Below are 13,820 nucleotides of genomic sequence, written 5' to 3'. Positions count from 1 at the left end.
ACGGACACAAATGGAAGAGGTTCTCTGTCTGGTGCCGGGCACCGAAGATTAACCCTCTGCGGATTACGGCCCCTCAAGTATTGCCGTACCTACTGTCTTTGGCCAAGGCTGGCCTATCTCACGCTTCCATCAAGGTACATCTGGCTGCCGTCTCACGTTACACCAGAACTACAGGACGGGCATCCTTGTGGTCTCATCGCCTGGTGAATGAATTTATGAAAGGACTGTTCCGATCATTCCCGCCGGTGAAGGCCCCTGCCCCGGCGTGGGAGCTCAATGTGGTACTAACTAGGCTCATGGGGGCCCCATTCGAGCCTATGCATTCAGTGCCGTTGAAGTTTCTGTCGTGGAAGACAGCATTCCTCGTGGCCATCACCTCTGCACGATGAGTGGGAGAGATCCAGGCCCTGTCTTGCAAGCCTCCATACTTGACTTTTCACGACACGAGGGTGGTGCTGAGGACGCACCCCTCCTTCATGCCCAAGGTGCCGTCGGACTTCCACCTCAACGAGCCCTTGGTGTTGCCAGTTTTCTTCCCGTCGCCTTCGTCGCCGGCTGAGAGGACTCTGCACTCGCTAGATGTAGCTAGAGCGCTGAAGTTCTACGTGGACCGCACGAAGAGTTTCCGGAAGACATCACAGCTGTTTGTGAACTTTGGACCTGTGAATCAAGGGAAGGCTCTCTCGAAGACTTCCATTTCCAGATGGCTCTCCGGCTGCATCATGCACTGTCACCGGTTGGCAAACTGACCGCTGCCCGGCCGTCTGAGAGCCCATTCGACCAGAGCGATCGCTGCTACTACAGCGTTCCTGTCTGGTGTGCCCCTGCTCGACATCTGCAGGGCTGCTATGTGGAGGTCGACGCACAACTTCACGAGATTCTACTGCGTGGACCGGGATTCCAGGGAGGAGTCCAGAGTTGGCCAGGCAGTGCTGCGCAACCTGTTCTCCTAAGGTGAGCCTGGTGAGGAAGTAAGAGTTGCTTAATGTTGAGTTGTTGTATTGCTTGATATTGAGCCTTGTGCCACCTCCCGTGGTTGTGCATGTGTATACTGCTATGTATTCTTATATTCATGAGCATGTGAATCCATGCCAGACCCCATGCTGGAGAAGGAACAAGTTACTTACCTGTAACTGTTGTTCTCCAGCATGGGTCTGGCATGGATTCACATGCGAACCCTCCCGCCTACCCCTCTGCGGCTCTTCACTTGGTCATACTGCCACTTCACGTGCTACCAAATCTGAGGATGGCTGCCAGGGGTGGGGCTTAGGGAGAGGGCAGTCATTGGCTGGGGGCAGTATGACCCAGAGACCCGTGATTGGTTACTACTGAGAAAGACAGATCAGAAACAAAACTGATACTGATTTTTTCTATACCGAGGATTCCCGGCCTGACGACGGGGAATATTCATGAGCATGTGAATCCATGCCAGACCCCATGCTGGAGAACAACAGTTACAGGTAAGTAACTTGTTCCATTTCCTACAGAGATTTAGCTCACTACCAATACTTAAACCACACTATAAGAGAATATGAGAATAATAAAAAAAACACTGGAAATATTTAAGTTTGTACTAACTGAGAGGGATTGGTCATAAGGACAAACCAAGTACTGTGCTGGTTGAATCAATATATTGTCTTCCTTAAATTGTTTGCAATGTTAGAGAACGCAGCATGAACGCAACCAGTGTGAATATGTCCTGAGTCACACAAATAATTGTATCATCCAGAGTATTGGTTGATTAAACCTGTGCAATATCCCTTCTCATTACCTTCTTAAGTATTCGTGTGTTGAATACAATTGTTGACACTGTTGGTTTATTCTTGGTGTAAAAGGCATCTTTGTATCAACCAACATAGTTAGGTCTGAGCCAGCACACGTTTCGACCAGAATGGCCTTTCTCAACGCTCTAACAATACCAATAGATGTGAAAAGGATTAATGTTGTGTAAAATCATTGAAATCACATTGTTAATATTAGTACCCAAACTAGGAACGTTCAACAGTACTAATAAATTATGTGTTATATATAATTTGGTCAGAAAAATATATGAAGCAAATAATAACCAGACATAAAGAGATGGAATGTCGGAACATACCATCCACGAAAAGAACATTGAAGCAGAGATGGGAGATTGGGACGGGTGAGAAATAGAAAGTATTGATCAGTGAAGTTGTTCCTCAAAGAGTATGTTTACATTTGTCTTTGCTGTGCAAATGAATGCTTAATATATCTTAACTAAATTGAACGTGAGGTCATATTTGTTTAAACTCTAAGGTCTCAGATATGCGAGGTGGGAGATGCAGCATGATTGGAGAGAGCATAAGGAGAGAGTAGCAGGATGAGGAGGATGAAGAGACAATGGCCCTCATTCCGAGTTAGGACTACACCATGGAGTAAATAGCTCCATGGTTGGCAACCATGGAGCTATTTACTCCATGGAATACCGGCATGGTGAATGGAGTAATTACCGGTCCATTCCAAGGTTGGATGGACCGGTAATTCCCCATTCACCATAGCCCTTCCCCATCCCCATTTCTGCCCCCATAGGGCTCAATGGGAATGGGCAAGGAGGTAATTACGGCACCGTAAATTACGGTGCCGTAATTTACTCCAAGGTCACTTTGCGGGTCCCGTAATTTACTCCTGCTAAAAGCAGGAGGTAAAGAGGGACCCGCAAAGGGAACTCGGAATACGGAGGTAAGGGATTACTGCCATCGGTGCCCTTACAGGCGCCGGTAATCCCTTACCTCCAACCTCGGAATGACCCCCAATGCATTTAAGTTTAGTAGTATTCAGGCGTAACTGTCAATGTACTCGGTGGATTTTAGGTATTACCAGGTGGAGCAGGAGAGGAGGTGGTATAAAGGCTCATCTTAAAAGATCTAACATGTGAGGGAAACACCCAGGGAAATGGCAACAGAGGCTGAACGTTAGAGGCCGGAAAAGCATTTGACATGAAAATTATGACTTGATTTCTTTCAGGGAGTTTTCTTTTTCTGTTGTATTATTATAAATTATAAAAAGCCATTGTTTCGGCTGCATTATAATAAATTAAAATATGTATATATAAAGGCTCAGAGGCGAAGAAGCAAAGAGGATGGGAGTAAAGGCTGGGAGGCTGCCTTGGTTCGCCCGGGGCTACGTTGCCCCTGTAACGAGGAGTAAAGGAAGAGGGAGGCAGGAACAGCAGATTGGGAGCAGGGATGAGTTCGATGTTGCTCTCAACTAGTGGAAGCCCCTTCTGAGGATGGAAAGACCTTTCAAAGATGGCAGTTTTGGGGTCCGAGGTCACCTGATCAGACCGTAGATTGAGACAGGATGGTTCTTGTAGGTCTCCTGACCGCTGCAGGCAGCCTCAGGCAGCTAAAAGGAATGCCCCTGGCGGTGTTGAGATGCTGCTCTGAGCCCAGTTGAAGCCTCATAATATGTTGCTGTGTAGAGAAAGTGTTACACCACACACAGAACATCACTTTTCTGAATTTGCCCATTCTTCAGAATGAAGCCCGTGGTGCTGTTGTTTAGCACTGACGCTTTTCTTAGATTCAGATGTGGCGTTGAGCAAGAAGAATACACTTGCAGTGGGTTGTACTGTGATTTTACCGAATGAAAAAATAGTGAATGAACTTTTACTGAATCGGAAATACCAACAAAAAATACAGATTAATTTTTTTTGGGGTCCTGCGCCCCCAAACCTCCCGTTTCCCCATGTTAAAAACCCCACCCGCCTCCCACCCAGATTTAGCCCCTTACCCCACATATACTTTTTAAAAAAACAAATCTGTATTGGTCGGTATTTTCTATTCGCCAAAATGTACTTCTCTATTTTCTACTAGGTATGTTCACAGGATACCTTGCACTGCCAGCCATGCGGCTGGTGTCATCAGGAGGGCCACTGCCAAGCCAAAAAGAGAGAACATGGACTGGTGAGCAAAAGGGGCAGATTATATGCCAATCCACCACTTTTGGATCCAAACTGAATCTGGTGCAGGGAAAACGCACTTTTCTTTTTTTTGCTTTCACCTCAGAATTGAGCCCTCAGTAGTAAAGTCAAGATGCAAAGCACTGCTGCCCTCTAGCGGCGAAAAAGAAAACTCTGCACGAGTCCCAAAGGAGAAACGGAAATGCAGGATTGTGTTATCACATCTGTTGTCCCATTAACTAAGCACTTTCCGTTTGCAACACCAGTCACTTTACTGACTTCTAGTGAAGAAGGTAAAGTGTGGGAAAAATGAAGGGCTGGATCTGATATAGTAATGACACATCAAGTGATGCAATTACCGCATAAGATTGAACATATGGTAAATTTAGGACATTAGGGCCTGATTCACAGAGTGTTTTACTATGGCATTGCACCATTATAAATCGTATCTATGAACCAGGCCCTAGGAGTGTATATAAATGTATCTGTAGGTTTGTTTGTTTATTTATTTTATATGGCGCTCCGGACCCAGGGGTAAAAGGGCGCTTGAAGGACATGTTACAGAAGTACAATATATATATAAGTTTTACAGTTATACAATTGTAGAGGTAATATACAATATATACAAGCAGGGTAGTTAGATCGCGCGGTTAAACATTTCTACGGTATGTACAGTATATACAGTTAGTAATGTGCTTAGTCTATCTTGGGATTGGTTTCTGCAGAAGCCAGCTAATGACTCATTTTCTGAACAGTTGGAAGGATTTGGTTGATTTGATGTTCAGCGGCAGGGTGTTCCAAAGTTGAGGGGCAAGGACAGTGAAGCTCGAGCCCCCAGCTCTTTTGGTGGTGAATCTGGCCACAGTGAGGCAGAGAGTATTGGAGGATCTAGTGATCCTCGTGCTTGGTTTTAAAGTGAGTTTGTTGGTGAGGTACGGGGGGCTAGGTGGTTTAGGGCTTTGTAGGTGAGGCATAGGGTTTTTAAGTCAATTATTTGTTGAATGGATAGCCATTTGCAAGATATTCTTATGTGGGAGATGTGCTCTCTCCTGGGAATATTTAGTGCTGCTCGCAGCGCATTATTTTGGAGGATCTGAGGTTTATTGATTATAGCTTGGTTGGCACCTAGGTGGAGGCTGTTACAGTTGTCAAGCTTCGATTGTATGAGGGCCCTGGCCAGCGTGAGGCAGCTGTTCGTAGATAGAAAAGGTCTGCAGGCCCTGATTAGTTTCCCAGTGTAGGCGGTGGCTGAGGCAGTCATGTTGACTTGTTAGGAGATGTATTTATTATACGCAGGAATAACATTTAGCATATATTTATATTGTAAAAATGTGATGGCTATTTGTATTAAAGGCTGTGATAATGCACCGCAGATGAATACAAAATGTTAAAAAAAAGAAAACGCAAGATTGCTTTACGGATTTTTGCTGCCTTCGGGAAAGTGTCATTTTGGCACCCTTGTCACATTGTTCCAACATCCTGTCCCTTAGAAATTAGGATCCTAGACATTTAAATAGCTGGATAGCATTTTAAAATAATACATTAATGTGTAACAATTCTGTAGAAAGAAATCAGGATGGGACGAATCCTGATGTTTTCTAGCACACATGGCTGGAAAATAATCTTTTTTTTGTGCATGTTCTTCACTCACTAGTGAATAATTCTCAAATTCCAATGTTTTTAATGAAGCAATATGACCTGAACGGCTGGGGCATTACCGACTCAGGTAATGCCCCGGGGCCCATAGTTATAGGCCCAAGCGGTAATGCCCCCGCCGCTCGGGTCATATTGCTATTAGTACCCCGGCCCGCATTATGTGGCGTTTTGGGACAGAAAAAAATAAATAAATAAATAACCACCAAGAAAATGGCCGCCGGGAAACCATTGGCTATGCCGGCAAGGTCTGAGGGTAGTTGTAGTCTGATAATGAAAAGAATAAGTTGCTCTATCCCTTGGTGTACTTGGGCCAAGATCAATCCAGAGGCATTGGTCTATAGGATAAACAGGGTGGATGGCACAGGGAGTTTTTCTATCACCTGAAAGCCTCTCTTTCATTGCACTCCGTTCGATTGAAAATGGATCCCCTGAATTGGTCTTCTGTATGGCATCAATCTTGGCCTCCGGTGGTTGCACTGTCCCCCTGCCCACTTTAACGCCAAGGTAGTACGCAATGTTTAGGGCGCAATGGCATTTTTCAGGCTTACCTTTCAAATCCACCCTCCAGAGACTCTGGGTAACAAAGTAGCAATGTTGCTTTGTGTTTTTCCCAGAATGCATTGTAAATAATATTGTATCACCCCATAATTTCGCGGCAAAAAATGCCGAATTTCGAAATGCACATATCCACACAATCATACGTGTGGGAGGGGTGGGTTGGGGTTATAACACATATATGGGGAGTATAGGAGGGGATGTGGAGGGTATCCCCCAGCATATAATTGCAATGATATTTTTCGTAGTAATCACACAGAATATTATCAAGGTATGCCTCAGCATGTGCTTGATGGGCCTGTAAAACCTAGTCCATAACCCATTGAAACATGGCAGGAGCTCCAAGGAGGTAGTCACCTGCTGAACTCTGAGGGACCCAAAAGGGGGGCAGGTAGTGCATGATGGGCCCAGGGCTGGTATGTGGAGGACTCTGTGCCCACCCTCCCCTGATCGCAGCCTCAGGAGAAATCCTTTCCCCAGCTGAGAGATCCCACAAATCCGACACCAACTCTCCAAAAAAGAAAACCAAAATGCACCGATTCATGAACAGATCGCTTTGCAAGAGATAAAATACACGGTTTTCTGGACACTTTCAAAACTCCCTCTGTTCTGGTTGACATGCACCCCATGGCAGAAGAACCCACACTTTAAAGTCTCTGAGAAACTCCCCCCTTGTCCTGAGTTTACCAGGTGGAACAGAAACTTTCTGTGGGGAGGGGAACACAGTGTGATGGAAATTAGGGGCCGATTCATGGAACAAACGTGCACCGAAAATCCATGCGCAAGGAAGACGCTGCACCGAAAATCCATGCGCAAGGAAGACGCTGCGCGTGTTTCCCGCTGTCCGTGCACCCAATCCAGCCATGGCACACGCAGGCATACACGGCATGCGCTACGCGCACAGCAAAAGCGCACATAGCGCGGCACACACAACCGAAGTGGGCGGAACAGTGGGCGTAACACGCGGAATGGGGAAGTACTGCAGGGAACTACAAGGAACGCCCACACTCACGCGAACAACCCATATTCATGGATCCGAATACGGGAAACCCGCGCACGCCACACGAAGGCAGCCGGAAGCGTCCCCGCACACAGTATAAAAGTGCGCACAAACAACAACCGCGTATATACAGCTACGATGAATGCCCCATTTGTCGCAGCACTGATCGTGGGACACCGCAGGAGGAGGAGAATAGCCAGGGCACGCATTTTTCGCACCACGGACAAGCCTTTTTGGGATGCCTGACGACCAGGTCTATGGCAGGTATAGGTTTCCACCCCATATCATCCTAGACCTGGTCAGGGAGTGGGAAGATGACCTTACATCCTCCACCCTTTGCTCCCAAGCATTGAGCCCCTTGGAGAAGCTGCTCAATGTCCTGCATTTTTTGGCCACTGGGTCATTTCAGCGGACCACTGCCATAGTGGGGGGGGTCTCACAGGCCACGCAGTCACGCTGCCTACACCAGGTACTGGCAATCATGACAGCGCGCCCCTCAGTCCGCAGGCACATATACATGCCCAGAACACCCGCAGAAAGGCAGGCCGTTGTCCTGGATTTTTTCAGGGTGGCACACTTCCCCAAAGTGCTCGGTGCCATAGATTGCACCCATGTGGCCCTACGTCCACCTAGGGCCACTGAGCACATCTACCGAAAACGCAAGCACTGGCATTCCATCAATGTACAGGTGGTATGCGATGCAAATGGAATCATCACCTCTGTCTATGCAAACTACCCTGGCTCCACCCATGACAGTTTCATATACAGAATGTCCGCCCTGAGCCGGGCCCTGGAAGCTGGTCAGCATGGCGACACATGGCTCCTAGGTCAGTACAAATGCCCTTGCACATGCATGCAAGTCACACACAGACAAATATCCAAACCCTAATAATCTCAACTATGATCACCTCCCCAGGGGACAGTGCCTACCCTCTGAGCAACCACATGATGACGCCAATCCGGAACCCCACCACACCACCCCAGGTAAGATACAACGCCGCCCATATTGCAACCAGGGCCATAGTGGAGCGCACATTCGGAGTGCTCAAGTCACGTTTCCGCTCCCTTGACCGCTCTGGCGGGCAACTACTCTATGCACCACTAGTAGTGTGCAGGATCATTGTGGCAGAATGTGTCCTGCACAATGTTGCAACACGGCAGGGCGTCCCGGTGGACATGGTGGTGCCCCCACATCCCCAACCACAGGCACAGGCGCTGCCCATGGGAAGGGACAGGGTACGTGGCGAGGAAGCCCGGACCCAGCTTGTGGCCACATTTTTCACCTAAACTCCCACCCCTGCGGAGTGCACACAGGCCTGGCACATACCAGGTGACAATCGATGATGACAAAGAGACAGTCAACTGTCACAACCCTACCACCCTGAGATAGTTGCCATGGAAGTGCCACATCGTCTGCATCCCTAGCTACTTAAACACAAGCTATCCCGTGTGACCAAAAGGCACACATATGACATGATATGGCCTATACACAAGTATTTCAAGGTGCGATGAGGCAGGGAGGGGGGAACAAGGGAAGACAGACAACGGTACTACTAGGCCAGGTGTCATTTAGATTGTGCAAGTGCAGGGGTAGGGGGAAGGGAAAAGTGCAAGGGGAAGGGGGGGGAGTGCAGTACAGGGGAAGTAGACCAAAAAAAAAAAATACATAGGTCGGCTGGTGGCAACTGCAAAGGTAAGTGCAGACAAGTGCTGGGAAGGGTGGGCTGTAGGGATAGAGAGACAGTACCGCAGTGCAGGGGTTGCCAGGGAGGCAGTGCAAGTGGAGACTGGCTGGGCCAGGGACCGAGGTCGGTGAGAGTGGCCCAGTTGCAGCTGCAGTGCAGTTCCAGTGAAGAATTCCGCAAGGGAGAGGCAGAGAGAAAGCAGAAGCAAAGAGGAAGGTCTTGAGGTGCTTCCAGAACTGGAGATGGTTCCCCTCAAGTTCAAGTGAGGCAGGAAGGCTGTTCCAGAGGGAGGGCCCTGCCGCGGTAACAGATCTACCCCCAGCTAGTTGCTCTGAGAAGCGGATGACCCTGACATGCAAGGTGTGCATCACACACACCTGCAAAACAGGCCATGGCCATCACTGTCATGTCACTCAAACCCTCCCAAACCACATGACATGGCAAGCAATACCCATACACCAACACAGTAACGATAAGGTACACATTGCCATGTCCTAAATGTACAGTGGCATCAGACAATGATGCCTGACCCGGAATCAGATGAAATGACAGACCAACAAAATCTCCCACCCAAAATAAGTCATTTCCAAATGCATTACAAGAGTTGTAGACGTAACATAACAATGAATGCTTGTCTACATGCACATTGTGCATTGCAAAATCAACACTGCAGCTCATGTGTGCCGTGTCCTACTCCTGCAACACACTGCTCAGCGCACAGCACAGTGAACAGCCATTGTGTGTGATGCACACCCTGAGCATCACATCTAAGTGACAGACCACATCAAACAGCAAATTAGGCATGTACAGGATCCATAATCGGTCACAGAACATGTGCTGCAGGGACACAGTGGGCAGCAGAAGGCAAACAGTGTACAAGTGGATATGCAAGGGTGGGAGTACATGTAGTGCATCAGAGTGCAAGTGTGTGGTTCTGCAAGGACATGCACTCCACATATGCATGTGCACTCAAGTGACCATTAGTGTTCTCTACACATCACATGTGAACATTCACCATGTGTACACCCCAGCATCTCAAACCACAACTATCCCCTCGCACCTGAAAGGTAAACACAACACATGAACAGGCATTGATCAGCAGAACACAACATGTACATAGGATACCACCATTACAATGTCAGAGTTCCCATCACACTGCAGGGCAAGGCAACTATCAACAACAACCCCCCCTCCCTCACAAATGACCATGACCCACTGAACAACTGCACCTGGGTCATGGAGCCTTCAAACCTCAATTCCACCTGGCCACAGGATCACCTTTACCCTTCGTCACCATCTCCCACCTTGTGTGTAAAAAGGTGCCTGCCTCCTCATAATCCACACTCATGTCCAAAATCACAAAATCCAAGCCAGATAAACGAACCAGAACACCCCCCAGTAGATGACTTGACGTAGCAGTACCTCACAAAGGCCAAGTACTACCACAATGATGGAACAACCAAGGTAGCACAGTAAAACAATGTCACAACAGGATGTGAAACATGTGTGGTACATGACATAGGATGATGCACCATGAACGGATGTGTACTGTCACAGGTCCCCTGTACAGGCGCGGGAGTGTCACGAAACAACCACCCGCACCATGTCCCGGGTGCCTGCAAGGTCAAACTCACACAGGCCCCTGAGACCCTGGTGGGGAAGGAGGTTCAGGGATATGCAGTCGGGACAGGTGTTGACACACTGGATGACTGGAATGAGTGGCAGGAGAGGGGAGGAGGAATGACACATGAAACTAGGGAATGCACGAAAATGTACTACCTGCATGAACACATACACAATCCAAACAAACTTGGACATCATTGTCATGGCCTTCTGTAGTCCAGGCTCAGGAGTGGTACGAACCAACCACCCCCTCTAGGGTTTTGGCGCCTGCAAGTTCGGGACTTACACAGGCATCCGCAACCCCAGCGGGGAAAGAGGGTCAGGGAACGTTGCTTGGATAGGTACGGGAAGCAGGAACACCGGGTAGAGGGTACAGGGTTCAAAATTGCATAGGATTGCGGGTGATTATGGAGAAAAAACATACCAAATTGAACCACACATACATCCATGCATTAGTACACTCCCCAGCAAGCCTATGCAGAGCAGTTTGAAAGAAAAACAACAAGACACTTAGCTCTGGTTTTGAGTGCTGGCCTCCTGCCTGCGCACTCTCAGGTCCGGTTACAGGAGCACTGCAATGCTGCAAAGAGAGCCACAGTCAACAACATGTACGTGCCAATTACACAAAAACACAACACCAAACATGCCCCATAGCAACAAACTACTCTACAAACAGACAATCTGGTGTAGATGCTTCGTACCCATATATAACATCACCCCTGTGACGGGTCATACACAGTCAATGCAGTAAGTCAGCCGCCGGTGGGTGCGTGGCAAATGGAACACCAATGTGTCACAATTCACACAACATGCAATGTTCCCTGGGTAAGCAGACAGATCCATATAGCAAGCCATGACTTCTGAGCAAGTTGCGTACCACTATGACCGAAACAAAGTTGGCAGTGCATTTATCATAAAGTACATGGAAAAGACATGCACTGCACCCGAGTATATCCCTTGCTGTATGTCCCTGTGAGCTGCCCCTTTCCATGTCTCGGAAGGCTACATGGTTGATACAAGTGCCTCAATGGACCTTGGTGTACCGGAGGGTATGTGCCACTGCCCCTGCATGTGTCCCAGACAACCTTACTATCAACAGCCATCAGTCCACCAACACATCTGAGCTGCATTGTGTGCTTCAACACCAATATTCGTCTAAGCTCACCCTCAGTGCTGTGACTAAGCCTGCATGTGCAACTCGCCTGGTGCAAGCTTTGCTGTGTCGTGGACCCCCTGTGCTGCTCACCTTGCCTGGAGTTCCTTGGAACATGTCAGCAGTTCGAGGATGTGGGTCTGCAATCCCTGTGCCTCTGCTTGTGCACACATGTGCATGTGGGCACCAACAAACGTGTCCAGAATTCCGTCGTCCAATGGGCCATGTCTGCTGGCAAAGGTGCTCTGGAGGCTCATCCCCCTGCAGAAAGGGCATGAAACACATGATTAATGCTTCAAAGTCATCTGTGTGTGTCTCATCAGGCATCTCATTACTTGACCATGTCAGAGAGTCACATCACAAATCACACTATCAGTCCGTCTTTCACATCCAAAGTGTGGAACACTATCTACAGCATGAATTGCAGCAAGCACGTGTACAGTAAAGATATGAAACATACTACACAATGCATAGCAATTAATGTACACATTAATCATGACACATGCCATCTAGCAAAAGCTGAACAGTGGACAATAACACCAAAATCATCACCACTAGGGGTGTCAACACAAGTCACACAGCACCAGACATGCCACAGATATGACAGTCCAAAGCCCTTGTGTAAAATTCTGTAACACCGAACCATCCTTGCGAGCCCATGGATAAGGGAGGCAGGAGTGGCATATGTGAGTCAAGGACCCCAAGCAGCAAACACATACACAAGACAAGCCTGAAGGGCCCAGCTGGAACAGACAGTGGATGCCTTCAAAAGCCACAAAGCACCGCACCGTCACATGAAAGCACAATAGACTAGCAATTTTAAACTAAATCAACTATTAACTAATTACACTAACAATGGAAAACCTACATTACCTAATTAAACTAACTATCAAACAGAAACTTAACTAACTAAACTAAAAGAAAAATCAAAAATGGCCACATACGACCCGTGGGGGGGGAGGTACAGGGTGCTGCTCAACATCCACATGCGATGATGCTGAGCCAAAAAAAAAACCTCCAGGGGCTCAACGCCTGCACAGCCCGACCTATGTGGGAGATAGATGATCGTCCGAGTCTGGCTCATCCTGGAAAGGAGGATGTGGCACAGTAGCCTGGCCACGCCTAGCCGCAGCTTGCCCCTCGTCGGCAGCAAGTCTGCCGGGCGCGTGAGCCTGGTTCTGTGTGGCGATGTGACGTAGGTCTGCATGCAGAACCTCACGTGATACACATGCTTCCTCTTGCAAGGTAGCACGTGTAACACAGAGTTCCTCCTGCAAGGCCTGGCTGGACAACCGCTGCACCTCCCGCCAAGCCTGTAGCTCAGCCGAGATGGTACGCTCAAGCTGTGCAAACCTCTCCTCTGCCTGCTGCCTCTGGGACATCATAAGGACACCCAGAGTGGATCTGAGGGAAGCATACTCCTCCCTCAGGGCATCCATGTGCGCCTCTGCGTGAGCAGCAATTGCTTGACGCAGAGACGACATTTCAGCCTGGCGTGCCCTGTCTGAGGCCGCCATGCACAGCCTGAGTGAGCGAGCCGTGGACCGTGCCGCCTGCTGCTGGAGAAGCACCTGCCTAGCAGGGGGGAGCACAGATCGGGCCACACGCTCCATGCTCTCAGCGATGTTCTCAATTGCTGCCCCCTGCCGTTCGGAATTGGCAGTCATGTCTTGCTCCCACTCAGTATACTGCGGTTGTGCGCGGCGACCGCGTTGCCGGGCTTGACCCCTGCGGGACCCAAGGACCAGGGGTCCTTGCTGTGTTGGCACCGCCCACGGCTGCACGACTACATGCCCCCGTCGACGTGATGTCCCAGGCACATCAGTGACTGGTGTGGAGGGTGACCCTGCGTCCCGATCCACCACGGGCGGAGGAACCAAGACTGTCTGATCCCTCAGTGCAGGGGTCGCAGACAGAGGAGTGTCCACATCAGAATCACTCACCCCTGACACATGGACTTGATGCTCATCCAACTCAACATGGACGTCAGAGTCGTCATCAAGGCTGGACTCATAGGCAGCCAGAGACAATATGGACTGCAGCACTTGGGGGTTTTCGTGGCCTACCACCCCACGACCCCCACCAGTGCCGGGTTGATGTGGTGTTACCAACCCTGTGTCTGGCATGACAACACCATCCTCCGCCTCCATTGCGTCATCACCTGAAAAATAGAGAGAAGAAAGGTCACTACACATGTCAGAAGCACACAACACACACACACACCGA

This window comes from Ambystoma mexicanum, chromosome 3p, assembly GCF_040938575.1.
Source record: "Ambystoma mexicanum isolate Mex_15411 chromosome 3p, UKY_AmexF1_1, whole genome shotgun sequence".
NCBI classification, from domain to species: Eukaryota; Metazoa; Chordata; class Amphibia; order Caudata; family Ambystomatidae; genus Ambystoma; species Ambystoma mexicanum.
This window is presented reverse-complemented; position numbering follows the sequence as displayed.